Source organism: Crocuta crocuta, unplaced genomic scaffold (assembly GCF_008692635.1).
Source record: "Crocuta crocuta isolate KB4526 unplaced genomic scaffold, BGI_CrCroc_1.0 scaffold145, whole genome shotgun sequence".
Lineage (NCBI taxonomy): Eukaryota > Metazoa > Chordata > Mammalia > Carnivora > Hyaenidae > Crocuta > Crocuta crocuta.
The window spans coordinates 3,848,082-3,863,001 of record NW_027530857.1 but is presented as its reverse complement, the minus strand read 5'-3'; the positions used below and the strand labels follow the sequence as shown (position 1 = coordinate 3,863,001).

Genomic DNA, 14,920 nt, shown 5'->3' with positions numbered 1-14,920 from the left:
TTTATTTATTTCTAGGAGAGAGAGAGAGACAGCGTGAGCAGGGGAGGGTCAGAGAGAGAGGGAGTCACAGACCGAAAGAGGCTCCAGGCTCTGAGCTGGCAGTCAGCACAGAGCCCGACGCGGGGCTCGAACCCACAACCGCGAGATCATGACCTAAGCGAAAGTCGGACGCTTAACCGACTAAGCCACCCAGGCGCCCCTGGGTTAAAATATTTTTAAGAAGAGTGTTTTGGGGGCACCTGGGTAGCTCAGTCGGTTAGGTGTCCGACTTCCGCTCAGGTCAGGATCTCATGGTTCCTGGGTTCCGGCATCGCTGTGGGCTCTGTGCTGTCGGCATAGCTCATTGGGTTGTTTACTTGTAATGGGTGGGTCTTATAGGATGTTAAAAGTCATAAAAATACTATCTATACAATCGGCAAAGGACAAAGTAAACCTGGAAAACAGTAATTGGAGACTCTGAAGGGGAGAATCTGTGCTGACAGATCAGAGCCTGGAGCCTCCTTTGGATTCTGTGTCTCCTCCTCTCTCTGCCCCTCCCGCTTGTGTTTTGTCTCTCTCTCTCAAAAATAAATAAACATTAAAAAAAATTTTTTTTAAAGAGTGTTTTGTTGTTGGAATGGTTAGCATACCCAGTCATCTTTGACGGTTTATTTTCAGTAGGGTTATAAGTAAAAAACGCCCAAGATACTAATCATGGTTTGATTATTAACTCTCTGAAAATACATGTTTGAAAATGTTGCCCTTTTGAGCTTTAAAGTGAAAATAAGCATGGTAACTGAATATTAAGCACTCTTAATTTCCACCTCTTTGTCTGAAGTTCTTCTCCCTTACTATAACTCGCGGCATGCCCATTCGTACTTGGTTTTATTTGGATTTACTGAATTTGTAGTCAGCGTTAGTGTGGTTTGAACGTATGATAAGGCCAAGTCCCTTTTTCATTCATAAAACTGCCTCTCACAGAGGCAAGCTGTCCTCCTCTTTGATTTCAGGTTCCTTCCCTCCTTTCTAGAATGGTTTTCCTCTGTCCGTTCCTTCCTTCATGCTGTTTCCTGTGGAGAGAAGGCCAACTTGTCTCTTGCTTCTCCAGCATTTTCTACCTCTCTCTAAGCAGTTGCCTTCTCTTCCTCCCCACAGTTAACAGCTAATGTTGTCATTGGTCATCTTTTCTCTAGTTTTATCACCTTCTGGTTAACCCTTCCCACCACTGCCAAAGATCAGGGAAAGTTGAAGAAGTCATTTGGTTTCTCCCTAAAGGCCCCATAGGGTCACTTTCATTTCACTTGGTGAGTTTGCCCTGGAACAACATGTGGCCTTTGGGGTTGTAGATTCAGAAACGTGCACTCATCAAGCTCATCAAATGATTGAATCAGAATGTGACAGTGAGAAATGCAGTTATCACATTGACTAGAGTATCTATTCTCTTTTTTGAGCCTGAGCCAAATTATAAGCATAAGGCTGTTTCCTACTCCCTCTGTCTCAATTATTCTTCTCCTTCCTTGAGATATTGCAGATTTTCCTTTTTATTCCTGATTTCCTACGTAAAACTCCCATATTCTTACTTTCCTTGTCCTCCATATTTGCCTTATTTTCTTCTGTAACACTTCTCACTATTGAAGCATGTACGAGTTCATTTATATTTTAATTGTCTCCCCTCATTGGTGTATAATGAGCTCCAAGATGGCGGGGAGTTTCGACTCTTCTCTACCACTGTAGCCCTAGTGTACAGAAAACTATACACAGCAGGGATTTAATAAATATTTACTTACTGAATGAATGAATCATTGATTTTTATAATTTGAAAGTTTAATGGGTTTATGCTAAATTCTCCTCACAGTACAGATGGCCTTGCCAGTTGGACAGTAATCCTTGGAGTTTGGCTAAGCATGCTTTCTCCTGAACAATGCCTTTAAGAAGGGCAAAGTCAAGTGTTCCTGAGAATCTCTCTCTTTTTTCAGTATAGGATAGAACAACACCTTTTTGCCAAGACACATTTCTTTAAGTGTGTTAACATTTTAGGGTCTTTCAAATGCTGTTGTATTTAGATCCATTTGGCCTCTTCAGGGTGACTTTGCAGCTCTTGATGACCTATTGCGTGTTGCTTTTAATCGTTTGTTTTCAAAGATGCTCTATCACCCCCGGCTTCACCCTCCCGTGTGGAGTCACTCTCAACTACTCAACATGCCCGAACTCCCGGTCCTCCTCTGTCTTGACTGCGGGCCTCTGTGCATGCCGTCACGTGTGCCTGGCAGGACTTCTCTTTTCCCAGTTCATCTTGTTGGTAATCCTTCCCTACATGGTTACGTGCTTTTCTTGGGGCGGGGAGGAGGTGGCTTCTTACTCCTCTTTCCATGACCGGGCTGATACATCGCTCTTAATTAACATGGTGCGTTTACCATGTTCCCTTGTACCATGGATATGGCACCTTCACACTGGATCGTTTTTATTTCCCAGTAAATTGTAAGCTTCCTGGGCTTTGAAAGTATTTCAGTTATCATTGTGTTCTTATCTGTGTGTTCAGTGTCTGGTACAAAGTGAGTGCTCAATAAATATTTGTGAGTACAGCTTTTATTTTAAGCGCATCACTAGTATTCATTGCCATCAGAAAGTTTTAGACATTTGCTTTAGGTGGCCATTTTATTTTTTTAAAGTTTTAAATTTTTTTAATGTTTTTATTTTTGAAAGAGAGAGAGAGAGAAGAGAGATTGAGAGAGAGAGGAGAGAGAATCTGAAGCATGTTCTAGGCTCTGAGCTGTCAGCACAGAGCCCAACGTGAGGCTTGAACCCATGAACCATGAGATCAAGACCTTAGCCAAAGTTGGATGCTCAACGGACTGAGCCACCCAGGCGCTCCTAGGTATCCATTTTAAGTAGCATTAAGTTAAAGTTTTTCATATATTTGGAGTTTCCCTTCTTTTGAATTTAGTATTTCTTAACATGAGGCTCTACTATAAACTTCTTAAAGCTCCCCGGATATTAGCTGTCACTGTGTCATCCCCTGTCTCCCCTATTACTGCATAAACTCACCCTTAGTAAGTAAATTAGCAAGTATGCTTTGCGTATTAAGAGAAATCAGTCTGTCCTGTCTCTAATTGAGAGAAGGGTTTCTAACCTTCCCTGACTACTAATCACTTTCCCGAATCAGGTGTGGCCTTTTCATCTGTTCTCCTGGTGAGAGCATCCTGTGGGCATTTGTCACAGCCTCACTCTTCACATCTTAGCTTGGATTTCATTTCTGACCTATGGTGGAGCTCCTTGCCTTTTTATTTTTAAACTTAGATTTAAATGTTTTATTTATTTTTATTTTTTAATGTTTATTTTTAAGAGAGAGAGAGAGAGACAGAGCATGAGCAGGGGAGGGGCAAAGAAAGAGGGAGACATAGAACCAGAAGCAGGCTCCAGGCTCCAGGCTGTCAGCACAGAGCCTGATGTGGGGCTTGAACGCAAGAACCGTGAGATCATGACTTGAGCCCAAGTTGGACGCTTAACTGACTGAGCCACCCAGGTGCCCCATTACATTTAAATGTTTTAAAAGCATTTTACCCATAATTATTTCTGACAAGAGAAAATGATCCTTCCCATCAAAATCTTGACAGAATTTTATTGTTTTCAAATTAAACAAGGACCAAAAATTTATGTCAAGTTTTTCATTTGGGAAGAGGCTCACATTTGCAGCACATTTTATTGTATGTTAGTAAATTGTTGAGGTTACTAATTAGAGTCTACAGAATTGTTATACTTTGTTACATTTCTATAGAAGTATAAGGAGTATATTAATTCCTTAACCAATGAAGAAGTTAAATTTTTCAGGTCTTGCCAGAGTCTGGATGAGCTGAGAGATTACTAATTTGAGAATGCCTTTTATTTTATTTTTTTAAATTTTTAAAAATTTATTTATTTTGAGAGAGAGAGAGAGGGAGAGAGACAGTGTGAATGAGGGAGGGGGAGAGAGAGAGGAGGGGACAGAGAATCCCAAGTAGGCTCCATGCTGTCAGTGCAGAACCTGATGCAGGGCTTGAACTCACAGATTATGAGATCATGACCTGAGCTGGAATCAAGAGTCGACGGTCCACCAAATGAGTCACCCAGGCATGCCAAGAATGCCTTTTATGTCTTAAATAACATTTTATCTTTTCTCCTAAACTCTTTTTCCAGTGTTCACTTACTCATTTTTATTTACATTTGCTATATTCAGTATATATATCCACTTGATTCAATGTGCAGTTTCCAGTGCTCTCTTTGTTTTCTGAGCTGAGCTGCTTCAGCTTAGCTGTTGCTTGTCTTCAAAGCTCTCATGTCTAGACGGTCTGTCATGCAGTAGAGACCCCCTGTGGGAAACATGAACGGGACATGTCTGTCTAGTATGCTCTGTGGATGTGACTCTGAAAAACAGGTGAAAATGAAGTTAAGGGTGATTGCTAGTGCATATTGAGTGCTTCATGTATGCCAGGCACAATTCTATGAAATGTATATTATTTCCTATATTTAATCCTTAAAGCAGCCTTATAAGATTTTTTTTTTAAACTAAAGTGCGGAGAGGTTAAGGGCCTTTTACCTGTCAGGTAGCTGGTAAGTGGCTAAGACACAGACTTAGCTATTAACTCCATAGATACTTTTGTGGGTTCACAGGAGCAAGGCATCCTATCCGGTGTGGTTGGGAGAGAGGGATCTTTTGGGAGCAGAGTAATCTTTGCATTATAGAGACTTTTGAAATGGACCCTGAAAGACAGACAGGTAGAGTTTGATAATATGTATGGAAGTGTATTCCGTTTCAAATTACTACGAACTGGGTTGCTTCAAACTCACACATGTATTATTTTACAGTTCTGGAAGTCAGAGTCTAACACAGGTCTTTGCTATGCTAAAATCATGCTGTTGGCCGGACTGTGTTCTGTAGGTTCCTGTGGGGAATCCACTTACTTCTTTTGTGCATCATCTAAAGACCACCCACATTCGTTGCCTGCGGGCCCTTTCTTCCTCTTCAGAGCCTGCAACATGGCATTTCTTTTCTGTCTTTTTCCCCTAGTCCCATCTCCTCCCACCCTCACTCTCTGCCCCACTCTTAGTGATTACACTGGAGCCATCTGGATAATTTAGTATCAACTGATTAGCAACCTTAACATCAGTTGCAACTTTAATTCCGATTCGGCATGCAAAGCTCCAGGGACTAGGATAGATGTGATGAGAAAATTGTAGGGAGAGAAAAAAATGAACGAAGGCATCTGGGTGGACCAGGTGAGTCGTTGGTGAAGAAGATAGTTTTCTCCAGGCCGTGTGGTGTTTCCAGGGTATGTAAGGAAAAGTGGGATAAATCATCATCTCTGTGAAGACTTGAGTTGCCCCAGGGTGAGAAAGTATACTTAATTCGGCTGCTAAAGGAAAAGGAGAGCCACTGAAGTCTAGAGTAGAGGTGAGAGAGAATCATAGCTGGGCATCAGGAAGATGATTCTGGCACCAGCTGGTAGTGTGGGTTGGTGTTGGAAGACCGGTCCAGGGAGACGACCGTACAGCAGCCCAGCCAGCAGGGGGTGAGGCCCTGAGTGGTAGTTTGAGGAATGAAAAGCAAGGATAGCAGAAATGTGTCATGGTTAAGATGATGGGCTTTAGTTGGGGTTCCTGGGTGGCCCAGTCAGTTAAGTGTCCGACTCTTGATTTCAGCTCAGGTCATGATCTCATGGTTTATGAGTTCAAGCCCCCCGTTGGGTTCCACTCTTACAGTGCAGAACCTGCTTGGGTCTCTCTCTCTCTCTCTCTCTCTCTCTCTCTCTCTCTCTCCTCCTTCCGTTCTCTCTTTATCTCAAAATAATTAAACCTAAAAAAAGAAAAGAAGTTGGGCTTTGGCATACTTCATCAGAGTTGTTTGTAAATGTCAATTTGGACATTGCCAAATGTGGTTGGCGATGGAAACACAAAGCCCCCAAAGCAGCTTTAGTTGGAGAGGCGTGAGTGAGTGAGGCCACTGAAGGTGAGTGGTCAGTGCCTGCGTATAGGAAATGGGAGGAGTCCTCTGTGAACTAGAAGTAGGCAGAGGCGAAGGATTATGAACATGGAGTGTCATATCATCTGTCGTTTTGGACCCCTTCTGGAGAAATAATGTTGGAACAGGGAGCTGTTTTAGGAGAGTGGGGAAAATAAAAACCAGATTCAGAATTAGTTAAGTTTTGCTCCAGGAAAATTACTCTTTTGAGCCATTTAACTATGAAGGAAGAGAGGTGTTCTCTAGAGAATAGAAAGATTCTTCTGTCTGATCCTGTTTAGAGGCAGAGGGGTAAGGAGGAGAAATACATTGGCAGGTGAAGCTGTTTCAGCAGGATTGTGTATGCAGATGGGAAGGTAAGCTTGGCAAGGAGGAAGGACACTTCTGTGCCTCCCTGGATATAGCAGTGAAGGATGTGAGTAAGCCTGAGTGTAGAACTTAGTTCTTTTTCTTAAAGACCTTGACCGATTTATTTATTTCTTGTTTACTTACTTATTTTTGAGGGAGAGACAGGGAACCAGTGGGGGAGGAGAAGAGTGAGGGGGAGGAAGACAGAGAATCCCAAGTAGTCTCCGCACTGTCAGCTCAGAGCCTGATGTGGAGCTTGAACTCCCGAACCATGTCAATCATGACCTGAGCCAAAATCGAGTTGGACACTTAACCAACTGAGCCACCTAGGCACCCCAGGATCTTGACCGAGTTCACGTACACAAAATGTTTCAGTTCTTTCAGGTAGCAAGCGAAATAGAGGGTATGTGTCAGTGTTTTGCCCCAGTATGTGTTAGTTACTGTACCACAATCCTGTGATGGGCCTGACTTGGGACAGAGCCAGTTCTTGATTGGAATTCCAGCCGTGTCCCCAGGACTCATGAGTGCCCTTTGTCCCTCCCTTTCTCTCATTGGTGCTGGTGTCCAGTTGTTAGCCTACACTGTGTATTTTCTACAAACTGCAAGTTACATCTCATGTTAGATTCTAATTAAATCTCCAGCCAGAAATAAGCCAATGTCTCAGGTAAAGATACAAATTTGAAGATTTTCTTTAAATTGGTGGAATGGGGTCATAGTTCTGAAATAACAATGTGTGGCTATATGTGGATATTTATGTAGTTGTATGTGGGTGTATGAGGATATTTATGTAGATTTAACAAAAGGATCAATCCAGTGCTGTAGTCCATGTAATACAGAGTCTACATGTGTATAAACAAAGAAGTGAGCTGAGGTTGGAAGGTTCTGTTATTGTTGGGGGACCTCATTTGTGTGATTGCCTTATTTTTTCCAAGTACTAAGCATGGAGATAGAACCAAGGTAGTGTAGAGATGGAATTGGGTCACTAAGAAAATCTGTGCCTTATTTTTGCCTTCCTTGTCACTTATAGTTATCAGTTTTGACAATTTCTTGGCAGTTGTGTTCTTCCAAAGCCAAGAGTTGGACACTGCGTAGCCGTTTGGATAGAAGTTGTATCATTTTTTAGGTAGTACCATCAGATGATTATCCCTAGTTTGAAGGGATAATCCTCCCCTGGGCTAAACACATCTGAGAAAATACTGTCTGACCCTGTAATATTTTACTGATACTTTCTCTTTTAAGATTTATCTCATTTTTCTTATTACTTGCCATCTTTCAGACGTAAAATGATGGTATATGGGAACCTTTAAGGGGGAAGTCTAATTTTCTCTGAGATTATGTACTTGAATTTATTATCATTTTTTAAAGTATCTGTTACTTTTTTCCACCTGTAACATCATATATTTGTGAAAAAAGCTAACTTGGATGTTTTTACTTTCTTTCTGTAACGTCCAGAATTTATCATGTCTATCCCAGTGCTGGATTCATAGGTGTCCTCTCAGTGTTTGAATGAGTGAATGAAGCATTGATAATTTATTTTATGTAAGTGAAGTTACTTTTAGAGAAATATAATCACAGTTAATAACAGCTTGTTATCTTTCTGGTTCAAATGATTAAAACACGAAACAGTATTAACTGGATACACTCATAGTACGTCTGAAACTAGAACTGTGATGTGCTTACCACACATAACCAGCTATTGTGTTAGGTACTATGATATGTACAAAGGTGAATATTTCCCAAGTCAACAGGTAACTAACATTGAATCAGCTAATCCAAAACACGCAGCTCTAAACAGAATTAATTGCAGTTCCTCTCTGGGGAAGATTTGGATCTCTTTCTACTCTATATTCTGGGGAATGCTTTTAGACCACAGCGTGACTATCTTTCTAGGGGCTAAGGGTACACAGCAGGGACTCCTTAGACCTCTGAATTGGAGCTGTGAGTTAGTCAGACATTTTCTTAACTGCCTCTCTGTGAGATGCGGTGGCAGCAACACAGTTAAAAAGTTTCCAGACCTTGGACATCAGACAAGACGACTGCCATCGTGAGTACACACCATCGTGAGTACATGCGTGGAAAATTGAAGCTGCAGGTATTATCTTCTTAAGTTACTCTTAAGTTACAGCTTTCAGAAAATTACATTGCATAAAAAAACATTTTTAGAGGTATTTAATTAGAAGTGCTCTAAAAAGCTTCTAATTAAGGTTCCAAGGAGATTCCATTAGCAGTTTGAGTATCTGTGGTATCACACTCATACTAGGGTGAATCTTTTTAATATTGTGGGAGGATAAAATTTGGGAAATCTTATAATCTCTTTGAAATGACTGCATATTTGAGTATATTCAGTAATGATTTATTGAGGTCTTAACTCTCAGCATCATGTGAAGAAATAAGCTGTTATTTTTTTTAGCCCATGCTAGACTGTTGTCCAGACGTCATGATTATATAAATCCTGGCCTTCTGAATGTGCTCTCTTGAGAAACTCCTTCAGCTTTGGGGTCCTTCTTAGACACAGCTGTTAGAAGGTCCCAGTACCTCGCTCCTCCGAGAGGTAGAATCCCAAGATAAAACATTTCGCCGAAAGGATTTGGCAGACTATATATAGTCATTCTCTAATTTAAAAATTGTGGGTCCGTATTGGCTTTTTATATATCGGGCGCTGGTGCTGTGAACCAGCCTCAGCCAGTTTTGTTATGTACAACTAACTCTTGGGGCTTTTTGAGAGACAGTAGTCGCTACCAATAGGGATTACTTATTTCCTTATAACCCAGCTGTCAGATTATAATGAAAGCAAGTCCCGGTCCGGAATCTATAATAAGAACTTATTAAGCAAGCTGGCACAGTCCATCTGTTCTTGTAAGCTTTGTGAAGTCCTATTTCTCTCTCCTTTTGGGTGATTAAATCACACCTTGCACGAGAGGGTTGCTGGAGCCCGATGAGACAGTATGGTCAGCTTCAGTTGACCAGAATCCGCTACCAGTGACCAGTGCTGGGACCAGTAGGGACCAAGGCAGAGCAGTACCCTTAATGTTCCAAAGCGTCATGTGACGACTGCTGCGAAGACTGGTTCAGGGACCAGGGCTGGGTCACCAATGAATGATGGCTGGTCTGTGACAAATGTAGAAATTGAGAGCAATTATTTTAGAAACTTTTAAAGCCATTTAACATTGCTGCAATGTCTTGTAATTCATTGTCATTGTATTTTATAAAACTAATGATTTACAAGAGGTCGGAAATCAAAATCCTGGTCTGTCACTATAGTTGAAACACTGGTCTCAGCCACTGTGTTGCAAGACTCTTCACCCTATTGTGGAGGATAAGTTAGCCAGCCCACTTATCTTGAGTGCCACTGATTTCACTAATTAGATCCTGTTTCTGCTGTCTTTAATGCTAATAGTTAACCACTTGTGCTTACTATGGTAGTTAAGCACTACTTTTACAAATGCAGATTTATTTCTGTCATTTATTATGCTAAGTTGCAAAGCCTCTTCTGTTGTCCAAAGATAAAAAGCTAAAACATTCCTGTAATCTCTGGAAGGTAGCCTTTCTGATTAAATACTAGAAAAGAGACTCTTAGTGTTGTAGTTTAAAATGATTCGCACATTTTATATTATGCTGTCTACGATCAGTTCTTTCACAGGCAAACCAGTCCTAACATATGGTTTCCACGAAACTTGAACCCAGAGCTTGTAACAGTTCTTTTAGCATGTTCCCACAATGAGCAGAGAACTGTTGTTATTTTTGTTCTTCCATAAGCTAATGGAGGTCAGGAACCTTCTGTCTTTTTTTTTTTTTTTTCCTAGGAGAGAGAGAGAGAGACAGTGTGAGCAGGGGAGGGTCAGAGAGAGAGGGAGTCACAGACTGAAGCAGGCTCCAGGCTCTGAGCTGGCAGTCAGCACAGAGCCCGACGCAGGGCTCGAACCCACGAACCACGAGATCATGACCTAAGCGAAAGTCGGACGCCCAACCGACTAAGCCACCCAGGCGCCCCAGGAACCTTCTGTCTTGATCATGAACCTGGAGTGTGACTCCACTTCATTCCAGAGAAGACACTGGGGTCCATCGCACATTGGAGAGAGCTCTGCACTTGGGTTTGGGAGCATAGACAGTTATTTTCTGGCTTCATGAGTCAGGTAAATTAGAGACCTCTTAGAACTGATTTCTTTCTAATGTGAACACATGCTGCCTATTACATGTGTCCCCTGACTCAGTGTGGGTACTTTAATATGTGTTTTCCCTAGAATTTTGATGTTGCTCTACCAACATTTTCCATGACTCCTTCTCCCCTTCCTTTCTCTTCTTCCTTTGTTCTATTATGCAAGATAGTTTCTGGTACTAGAATTTAGGGTTCAGAGTTTGTTTAATTCATCAGCTCATTAATCTCCTACTTCACTGTTCAGTGTTAAGTGAATGACAGACTTTTAAAAAAACTTAGGGTGCCTGGGTGGCTCAGTCTGTTAAACATCTGACTCGATCTCAGCTCACGTCTTGATCTCAGGGTTGTGAGTTCAAACCCCATGTTAAAAAAAAAAAATCTTAGTTTCCCATGTAGCTTGTGTCTTGCACCCAGTGTTCACTTCATAAATATTTTAGTATTTTAGTGACAGCAGTGCTACTTAAATGCAGAAATTTTTTTTTTCTGGCTGGAGTATAATTCTTTTGACTTCTCTCTTGTTTTGATTGTTTTGTAGAAAAAGAGAATATGATAATTTGGACTATGAATGAAGTGAAACTTACTCAAACAATTAAATGTGTGAAATTGAAGTATTTATGGCAGTTTTGAACTTGTTACGTTTTTATGTTTGTCCAAAAACTAGCTGTCCTCAAATTTGCAGCTTTTGTGATAATCATTGAAATCCCCAGATACTTTATTTTTCACTTAAGTACTGTAGAAATGAAATTTTAAAGTAATCTTATTTTCAATGCATTGTAAAACTGTATTTGGGAAAGATCATTCATAAGAACAGTGGATGGCACTCTTGTTTCATACCTGCAGAGTAATTATCAGTAAGGAGAACTTTTAAATGCTGGTTAATAAATGCCTTTAAACAAGTGGCCCAGTTAAAAATGTTAGGCAGTATTAGAATGGGGATTTAATCATAAATTTTGTAAATTCTTCCTTATGGAATCATTATTTTGTATAAACCTTGAGGTTGGTTTAAAAAAAATCATTTCAAATTCTAGCATATACCATTGCCCTAACTAAAAAGTATATTTTGCTTACCACTTTTATGATTAAAACTATTTAGCATGAGGAGGGGAGAATAAAAAACTGAAAATCTAAAGAAACTCAAATTTAGGCACAGCATTAAGGGACCCTTAGGTTGCAGCTGATTTTAAAAAAAATTTTTTATATGTTCATTTTTAAGAGAGAGAGCACAGGCAGAGGAGGGATAGAGTGAGGGAGACACAGAATCTGAAGCAGGCTTCAGGCTCTGTGCTGTCACAGAGCCTGACACAGGGCTCAGACTCACGATCTGTGAGACCATGACCTGAGCCAAAGTCAGACGCTTAACCAGCTGAGCCACCCAGGCGCCCTGGTTGCAGCTGATTGAGTAGAGTGGTCAACACCTTGTTCAGGTTCGTAGAGTCTGTGGTGAGAGGGTGTACATTAATTATAAATACAGATGTTTTCACAGTTTTAGAAAGTTTATTTTTTTTAATTTCATGTGTGGATTCATGTGTAGAAGTCTTTTATGCTTGTTCATTAAGAAAGCCAAAGAATCCCCTATCTGGACATTTATTTACTCAAGATATGTGGTTGAACACCTGTTAAGTGCAGAGGATAGGCCGATGTGTTCATGTGGTATTGGTGTCTGCCCTTGAGAATCCCCAGGAGACCAAAACAAGCACACAGCAGTTACAGCGTTGTAAGCCGGACGGTATGGGTGTAGACAAGGTTAATTGAGGCCTATCCATGGATCGTTTGGATGGATTAGGGAGGGCTTCCAAAGAAAGTGGGTATTTAGGTTGGGTGTCGAAATTTACCTCGTTGGTGGGTTCATAAGGCCATCTGTGCAGGTGGGAAAACATCTGTGTGGTGTTGTCTCACATAGGAAATGCACACAGGCCGTGCCTTGCACAGGGAATGGTGGGTTGGTAAGTGCGGTGGTGTTCGCATGAGGGTCTAGGAAAAGAGGGATGAAAGAGGTGGCTGGAGATTGCTGAGGTTCAGACCTTGGCCTCATCATTTCATCATTTGCTGTGCGACCGTAGGCCCTAGAGTTTTACAAAGAGAAGGGGATGCCAGCTGGAGACCAGAAGACGCTAGCTTCTCTGCCCTGCACTTGTCACGTGCCTCCGCCGGTTCATTCCGTTTGTCCACTGGAATGAGATTTGAATTCCCTGTTTTGATGTTTACTGTTTGGGACCCTTAAATCATTCAGGCTCAGAGTAGAGGACTACCAGATCTCCTGTTTTTTCCCGTCCTGTCCCCTATTTCCTTCTCTTCCCTTCCTTATTTCCTTCCCTTCCCTTCCCTACTCAACTTCCCTTCCCAACTTCCCTTCCCAGCTCCCCTCCCCTCCCCTCCCATTTTCTTCCATTCCTCCTCCCACTCCCACTTTCTCTTCTCTTCCGTTTTTATCCGCAGTTGAGTTAGGGTGTATGAAAATGAGTGGCCCCGGGAAGAGCACGTTGGGAGTGAATGATTGGCTGTGTCCAAAGAGCTACCATCTGTTAGTTTTCCTGTTGCTTCAGGAAAACTTATTTTCCAACCCTTATCAGGAAGGGGAAAAGCCTCCAAAACTTGTCTAGTACAACTTTAATTAAGGATAATTGGATACACACATGATTGTGGATAAAGGCTTGTCAGTTTCTTCAACACAGAAACAGTACATATCTGATAGTTATGTCAGAAACCACTTGAAAAAATTCTTTTTTTGCTACATCTCAGCATGGTAGCCCTGGTTATTTTATTTTTTCTAACCCTGACAAAGCAGAATGTTTTGTTTGGCTCTTTAAAAAGGCAATAGTGCATGTAGTTACGACCTCATTTACTTTATCTGATGAAGTAGTCTCTGAGGAATGTCTCTCTTTCTGTAAATTCACCAAGGAACCTGGGTTTAAGGCAAGGTCATTTTTTTAAAATCCTTCTTTCTGTTTCCAAACAACGTACATAGCTTTGTGATTTGTATATTTTATGATTCTTTTTAGGTTCTCCTTGAAATAGCTATTAACAGTGAGAGGTAATATGGGTTTAGGAAAATCTTTCTAAAGTACGTTTTATGTATTGTTCCATTACCGGTTTTGAGGAATACATAAACTGTCTGAAAATGGGATTTTTAGTCTGTTCTCTTCCTCCCCCAACTCCTTTCCCATCTCTGATGTTCTCCGACTGCCCACGTGCCTGTACAAATTTATGACAATGGTACGTAATGATGGATTTATTTATTCAGGACCTGTAGCACCTTATGACTGGAAGATATCAAGATTGGTGGTCTGCTTTATTCATTGCTTTGTTCATATATTCATTGTACTCATTCACTCATTTAGACAACAAATATTTTCAGGATATCTGTATGTGTCAGATACTCTGAGTGCAGTGACAGAAACGAGGCTCACCTATTTCATCCCTGCCACTGAGAGGCCCAGTCAGGTTTAGTTAACTGGTAAATAATTCTGTTGTAGTTTTCATGGAGTATAATAATCATCAGTTCTTTTTTTTTTAATACATGTGTGGCTTAGGGTTGTGTACCTAGAAATGACCACAAATATAGAGATTGTACAAAATAGGGCTTGTATAACATGTGGTGGCTGAAAATGGTCCTGTCCAATTTTATGTTCAGTATGTGGGATGTGAGAGCTGGTGGGACCCTCTTTGGTAATTGATTACCTTTGAGAATTTAATCACTGTGGTCACCTACTGCCCTCACACTCGAGTTCAGGCAATCCATGGCCCTTTGCATGTTTATTCTCTGTTTACTCTGTTAAACTCAGTGCTGTGATTTTACTTCCAAAGAGTGAAACTTAAGAAAGACCCTTTGATGTTATACCTTAACCTCTTTCTCATTCTTGTTTCTATTATTAGGTTTATTTGTTTCTTTTCCTACCTTAATTTTCAATTCTATGGAAAGTAAGAAGCAAAGCAAGAAGCAAAGCAATAAAAATAAAGATGCTATGTCAACAGCAGTGCTGATGTTGACAAGTTGAACAGATTTTAAAAAAAAAAAAAAGATGTCTGCCTGCGTCAGAGGCCCTTGAGGGGAGGAGGGTGGGGCTCCAGGTGCTGCTACTTCGAGGGTCAGTGGTGTTCAACGATGCCTAGTAGCGACTCCTTGGTGACATGATGTGAGTTCATTACCTTTAAATTTTAGTGGTAGATTATCAGAGGTGAATGATGGAAGAGAGCCTGACATAGGTGTTTCAAGACTTATTTTGTATTTGGTTTTTAAGTTCCCTTTTTCTTGGAAGCCCTAATCGAGAATTGCACAGTGATTATGATTCCTACACGGGATATTTTCCTGGTGATACTCCACAGTGCTTAAGGGAAGCATCATCACTATGGCTTGCTTCATTTCTTAGTTCCCATCTGTAATCCATTATTGCTTTACTTCTTGCTTTTTTTTTTTTTAAATTTTTAAAATCTTTATTTATCTT

At 40.9% G+C, this 14,920-nt stretch overlaps 1 protein-coding gene across 7 annotated transcripts in view; it reads left to right on the top strand.

Annotated features, from left to right (window-relative positions):
* The window catches only part of CDKAL1 (CDKAL1 threonylcarbamoyladenosine tRNA methylthiotransferase), a 700,075-nt gene that overhangs the window by 222,493 nt on the left and 462,662 nt on the right, over positions 1–14,920 (top strand). The window lies entirely within an intron of this gene.